Genomic DNA, 6641 nt, shown 5'->3' with positions numbered 1-6641 from the left:
TGCTTACCATACACTGCAGAGGAGCGATGTTTTCTTGAAAGGTTTCCAGCTAGCTATTCATGCTGTTTCCTGTGGTGGGGTGTTTGAGTTTGCATGTGGGATTTTGTGGGTTTTTTTTTCCTTTGGGAGGAGGAGAGGTGGGCCTTTTTTAGCTTTGATTTATATTCTGACGTTATGCAAGCAGAGATTGAAAGAAAGGAGTATTTCTGCTCAGCTCATGTTACTGTCCACTTGCTTAGATCTTGCCCCTTGTGGCCTCAGAGATACTTCCTTAATGATGACAAGGTAGCAAAGTTACAACATTTTCTGAAGATAAGCCAATGTTATCAGGCTCTTCAGTTTCTATTTCAGCCAATAACACTGCTTCGTTTTAATCATGTGCTAATCATTCCCACTCTATGAGAAAGGAAAGGAAATGCTTTGATGAGCTGGGAAACTAAGGATACTTTATTTTTCAAAGTCCTAATTCATTTAAGAGGTTAAATCTAGTGTTTTAAATTAACAGTAACTCTTGGAACTCAGCTTATGCTTCATTAAGAGTCCTAGACTCAAAGAGCTGGAATCCAGCCCATCTGAAAATTCAGTCTCTGTGGATTTTTTTCCCCCACTGAAGTAAACTGCTGGAGATTTCCTGTTATCCTTCATCAGTTTTGAAGCCTTGGCTTAAATCTCCTTGAAAATCATGTGCTAGCTTTATTAAGATATATAGATACTTAAGGAGGCCAAGTCACACCCTTGAGGCAGTTCAGATGGATCCTACAGCTTGCCTGTTTCTTTTCCAAGTGCAGCAAAAATGAGAGTAACTTCAGGAGCATTAAAGAATTTGAAGCCAGAACATCTTACCTCCAACTTTGCATTGCAAGTGGGCCCGTGCAGTAGGTCTGTAAACCAGCCTGGTGGCACTCTAAGCCCAAGATGATAGGAGGCTCTCTCTCCCCCCCAAGACATCAAGTACCAGACACCAGCAACACATCAAAAGCAAGGAGAGCTAAAAAGGAATTCAAGCAACTGGACACAATGATCAGAGGAAAACAACGGGGTGACAAAGAAGGTCTGGAGAATTCACACAAGCCAGTAAAACAGTTTTTGCAATGCAACACTTAATGCCCCAGTCTTGTCTGCCCTTCTCAGCTCTCTTTAGCATGAGATGTTTCATAATAACACTAAAGAGTGTCAATTCTAAATTGGATTGCATGACATTGGCAGGAGGTGTCACTCACGAGCTGCAAAGTCAACTCCAGTAATACAGACATGGAATTCATTCTTCTGCCTAATATCACTGAAAAAAACCCAGAACATTTACTACTATCACTTTTAAGTTAAAAGAAAAGAAAACTCATTTTAGAAGAAATTAACAAAAACCCTGACTCCATAAAGAACCTAGTAATGTCAGATTAGTCTAGCATGTTCATGAAATAGGTTCTGCCTTTCTATTTGTCCATGATTTGCTAAAGCCTTTTGTTTACCACTGCTCCACTAAGCAACAAAGCTAAGAAAACATGCCAGCAGCAGTGCTGGATTTGCTGAACTGGAGTGAGGGGGCTCCCCCACAGCCCTGAGTTCAACGTGCATCACATGTCACACAGCAGGAGGGAGGCTGATCTGCCCTGCAGTCCCCATCTCTCCTGCTGGATTCAGCCCTGCCTGCTGTGCTTGCACTTATTAACATTTGCATCCTGCAGGGAGCTACAGAAGCAAAACAAGGAATCTCTCCAAGGAAGCCTGGAACAAACTCAAAAGTGAGGAAAGCAAATTAAGCAAAGACATAACAAAGACCTAGACTTCAGGTACTTCATTTGTTGTAGGTGAGCCAACTGATGACTTTACCTTAGCTTTGGTAATACATTTGCAACTTGTGTTTTAATTGGGGTTTTGTTTGTTTTTAAATCTTCACCGCCATTCCTTCCTTTCCACCCTTGTATCTTGCATCTAAGAACATCCATTCCTCTTCCATTAGCCACTTCTCTCCTGCTTCCTCCTGCCAGTATCTTAGGAGCTTACATTCTCCCAGTGCATCCCTACTACTCCTCAATGCACTGTGCTACTTTTACAGAGACAATGAGCGCGTGCAGCACTTCGGAGGCAGGGAATACACACTCTCCCTTTTCCACAGTGCTTTGCAACTCCCACACATGATCCAGCGCTGGGCAGGATGATGTGGCCTGTGTCTCTCAGCTCTCCCCTTTAACCATCCTGCTTTCTGATTTTGGTAAAGGGCTCAGCTAAAGAAAAAACAGCCAAGTACCGAAGTCTATCTTCCAATGCCCATTTTTACATCTCTAATGGTAACCTTGTATGTCCATGCTGTGCTGCCTAACAACACTCCCCATTCCCTAGATGGGCTGCCACTAATAACAGCTCAATATATTCACAAATTACAAATTAACTGGTGAGTCTCCACTGAAACAAATTCAGTAGAACCATAGGCAGCAGCCAGTGACAGGACATAAGTAAATTTCATCCCAACTCAAACAGCATCAGTCTGACCCCTTAAAAGCCAAAACAGAGAGAAATTATACTTTGAAATGAGGTCATTTCAAGAGGGGAGGAGAGGATATTGCTGCTGAGCCCATGAGAGAGCAATGGTGAGGGGGTGATTAAGATTAAACAGCTAGAGAGATTAACATCTCATGACTGTTTTTTGTTCACTGACCTGTAATAAAATAAACAGTAAGATCAACAAATAGGTGATTAGCCTTCTTATTCCAGAGCTGGTTTTGCTGTTAGACTACTGCCACAGTCTTCACTTTTCTTTGGCTAATACTTTGTGGTTTTATAGATAAAACTAGTGAAATTAAGAGGAATAAACAACAGAAATCTCATTATAATATGTTATACTTACTATATTATGACTTACTTATGCTAATAAGCACAAACCTAGTGTTTTATTTTCAGAATGCAAGTACCTGCCCTTTTGCTACTCCCTCCCCTTTTGGCTGGTTGGCATCTGATTGTCTGCACACAAAAATCAAGCCCAGCACATCATATGGTTTAGTGCTCACATGTTTAGACAGCCAGAACTAGAGAGCTGAAAGGTGCTTGTGTGTGCACCACAGGATTGGTGCATCATAGCCTTCTGCTACCTTGACAGGAAATTCCTCCTTTCCTGAGCTATATTGTCTCCAGAATGAAAAAATAAAGGTCTTTCAGTGACCAAATTAATTAGTCAGAAAAACTTCAAAGTCTTTCTTCAGCTATGCAGAAAGCAATGGACAGAGCTCAGATGCAATGCAGAGTCATGAGTTTTTTCTACAGGACCCAGGAGAGATCTCTGATCACATGTGCACCCTATGCATACATTTAGTGCCTACCATTGCACTGCAAAACTACCCATAGTGGGAAAGATAAGAGGCCATTCTGGCTCTGTTCTTCCTAAGCACCTGAAATCATGGAAAAGGGGCAAATGGGGAATTGAACAGGGCATTATCCACTTTTCCTTGGGCTAATTTAAGAGGAAAATTTCACCCCAGAGGCTGACTCCAGCAGCAGAACTCATGGTGGCAACTTTCTGTCACAATTCATAGCCCAGTTTATGATACTGAAATCAGATGGTTTCAGCTAACATGCCTGACTGGACAACACAGCAGCTGAGGCACAAACATATTGTCTGCTGGACCAGAGATTCTAACTTAAATTGCTCCACACAAGTTTGTGACTCAGAGTCTTTACACCACAGCCAGAGTTACTAGAGCACTGTCCATGCAAGCAAGCACAAATTTCTCCCTCATTTCTGCTATAGTAATCTTAAGACAAGTCACTACTAATTCTCTAGCTAGTCTGAAAATTCTCACTTATTATGGTGAAGAACTTTTTCCTAGCCAAATGTTGTGTGGAAACATCTAGCATCCATCATGGAAAAGCAAAATATCTTTTCTCCCCCAGGCTGGTTTATCTGTTGGACAAAAATATAACCAATCTGTTCTGAAAAGCATCAGTTTTGTCAGGTTGGAAAGTAATGTAAGTCCACAGGAATATGTATCTTATATGTATCTTCAAGAGGCAGCTGGCAGCAACAGCAATTACCAAAGCCATGAGAAAATCAGTTTTACTCCATCTCTCTAAAACACTGTTAAAGATGCTGGCTTCTCAAAGGGAGTCATGTTTGAAAGGGTGCTTAGAGGTCCTCAAAACAGAAACTAGCCCAGACAGGCTGTTATGGAGGTGATCTGCCAGGTACTTCCACACAGGTATTTCCACTGGCAGTGCTAAGCCCATCATCCATTTAAGTGAAGCAAGTGTGTGGTATGATTGCCAAAGGCATCCAGGGATAGATTTCATGGTCTTTGTTGGGGACTGGCCAGCAGACAAGTATCAAGTCCTGAACAGCACACTTACAGTAACAGCTGCAATACAGCAAGTCAAATACAACAGGCAAGCAAACATCATGACAAGGAACTCCAACAGGATGAAGGCAGGTGGTCTGAGGTAGCACAGTGGGACAAAAGGGCTGAATATACTAAAGAGGACAGAAGGGTATCTAACCTGTTTGGAAATGGTGAATGCACATTAGCCCCTGTCATTTAATATGGATACAGTTAAAAAAACATCAGTGAAGTGGTTTGTGATGGAAGGCTGTGAAGGTGGAGGTTTCGTATTCTCCCCATCCATTTCCCCAGAATACACTCTTGTCCTTCTCTTTTCTTTCTTACTACAGCACTGAAAGCACTTTTCTTTGGCCTGAAACCTAAGCAAAGCTGTGCTCCACTAAGTCTCCCAAACTGTGCCCTGCCCTCCCTCCTTACAGCCACAAACACTCCTTTGTTCCATTGGAGGTGGAGGCTATGTAGTTGAAAATAGAGCTCTTTTAAGTAAATTAGGTCTACGAAGGTGTTCATCTGTGTGCCAAGTTACTAATGGATCATGTTGACAAGGTCTTCACATGCTTGAATGAGTTCCCTCAAATACATAAATCTAATTTTGGAGCACAGTAGTTTGTTTCAATCTGATGCCTCATCTACTGGTGATATAAGTCACTTTTATAACCAGCTTTCCATATTCCATGAAGCAGTTTGTTTTTCAGAGTCTAAGATTTAGGTGCAAGAAAACGATAATTGGAACAGACCAAGTCAAGGTTTATTACAAACCTGCACCAAACAGGGAAGAAAACAGAGATAAGTTTCAAAATGGAGGAATGGAGGAATACAGTTTTCTCTAGCCTACTATCTTACTTTACTGTTAAAGCACTCTGCTTTAGCATTGAACAACAATCCTTCTGAGTTCCAGATAAACAGCAACTGGAGTTTAATGCTGTTTTCTCTCTCTGAATTTTTAAAACAGATTTTCAAAGGGAAAACACTGAACCAAAAGACCCAACTGATTTACAATGTTAGTTAGTAATTCAGATACACTGATAAACATCTAGTAAGAACCACTTGATTTCAATCTTTATAGTCTTCTGGGATGCTGCAATTAATCACACACCAGGAAGAGACTGAGACCTTTAATCACTACTTCCTCCTCACAAGCCTATGTTAAAATCTGTACACAATAGAAAGGATTAGTGGGAGCACAGTAGTTTGTTTCAATCTGATGCCTCATCTACTGGTGATATAAGTCACTTTTATAACCAGCTTTCCATATTCCATGAAGCAGTTTGTTTTTCAGAGTCTAAGATTTAGGTGCAAGAAAACGATAATTGGAACAGACCAAGTCAAGGTTTATTACAAACCTGCACCAAACAGGGAAAAAAACAGAGGAAAAGTTTCAAAATGAAGGAATGGAGGAATACAGTTTTCTCTAGCCTACTATCTGTACTTTACTGTTAAAGCACTCTGCTTTAGCATTGAACAACAATTCTTCTGAGTTCCAGATAGACAGCAACTGGAGTTTAATGCTGTTTTCTCTCTCTGAATTTTTAAAACAGATTTTCAAAGGGAAAACACTGAACCAAATGACCCAACTGATTTACAGTGTTAGTTAGTAATTCAGATACACTGATAAACATCTAGTAAGAACCACTTGATTTCAATCTTTATAGTCTTCTGGGATGCTGCAATTAATCACACACCAGGAAGAGACTGAGACCTTTAATCACTACTTCCTCCTCACAAGCCTATGTTAAAATCTGTACACAATAGAAAGGATTAGTGGGCAAAGGCTAACAACACCACGTGAGATGGAGACTTTTCCTGTCTCCAGGATAAAGTGTGTGACAAAGTATTGAAATTGAAGCAAAGTTTATCTGCTGTCACAAAAGGAAAATTTGCCATGGGACAAGCTTGGGCAAGTGGCCATCAGCACAGGGTGGGGAAGGAGATGAACAGACCTACACCAGAAGGTGCTCAGGTATGCTGAGCAGCCTGAGAGCTTTCAGGCAAAAGAGGTCCTATACAGAACCATTTTTATATACTTATACACATGCTTGTACCTATCTCACATTGGGTCAGATGGACCACATGAAACAGTTAACAGCAGCTCAAAGTGTGGTCTATCCCACAGTTCCATGATAACTCAACTTGCACACAGCATCAGCAAATGCAGTGTAAAACACAGAAAAAAATGAGTCCCCCATGAGAAATGCAATAAACATCATATAAAAACAAATAAATATGATAAAGACAAAACATGAGAAATTCCCACAGCTTAAAATGGTCTCTTTTGTGTTACTTTTTGCAAATGGGGCATTAGGACTCTGGTATATA

This window comes from Passer montanus, unplaced genomic scaffold, assembly GCF_014805655.1.
Source record: "Passer montanus isolate IOZ18808 unplaced genomic scaffold, ASM1480565v1 scaffold1, whole genome shotgun sequence".
Taxonomy (NCBI): Eukaryota; Metazoa; Chordata; class Aves; order Passeriformes; family Passeridae; genus Passer; species Passer montanus.
The sequence above is the reverse complement of the archived record's forward strand: the minus strand, read 5'-3'. Positions refer to the sequence as shown.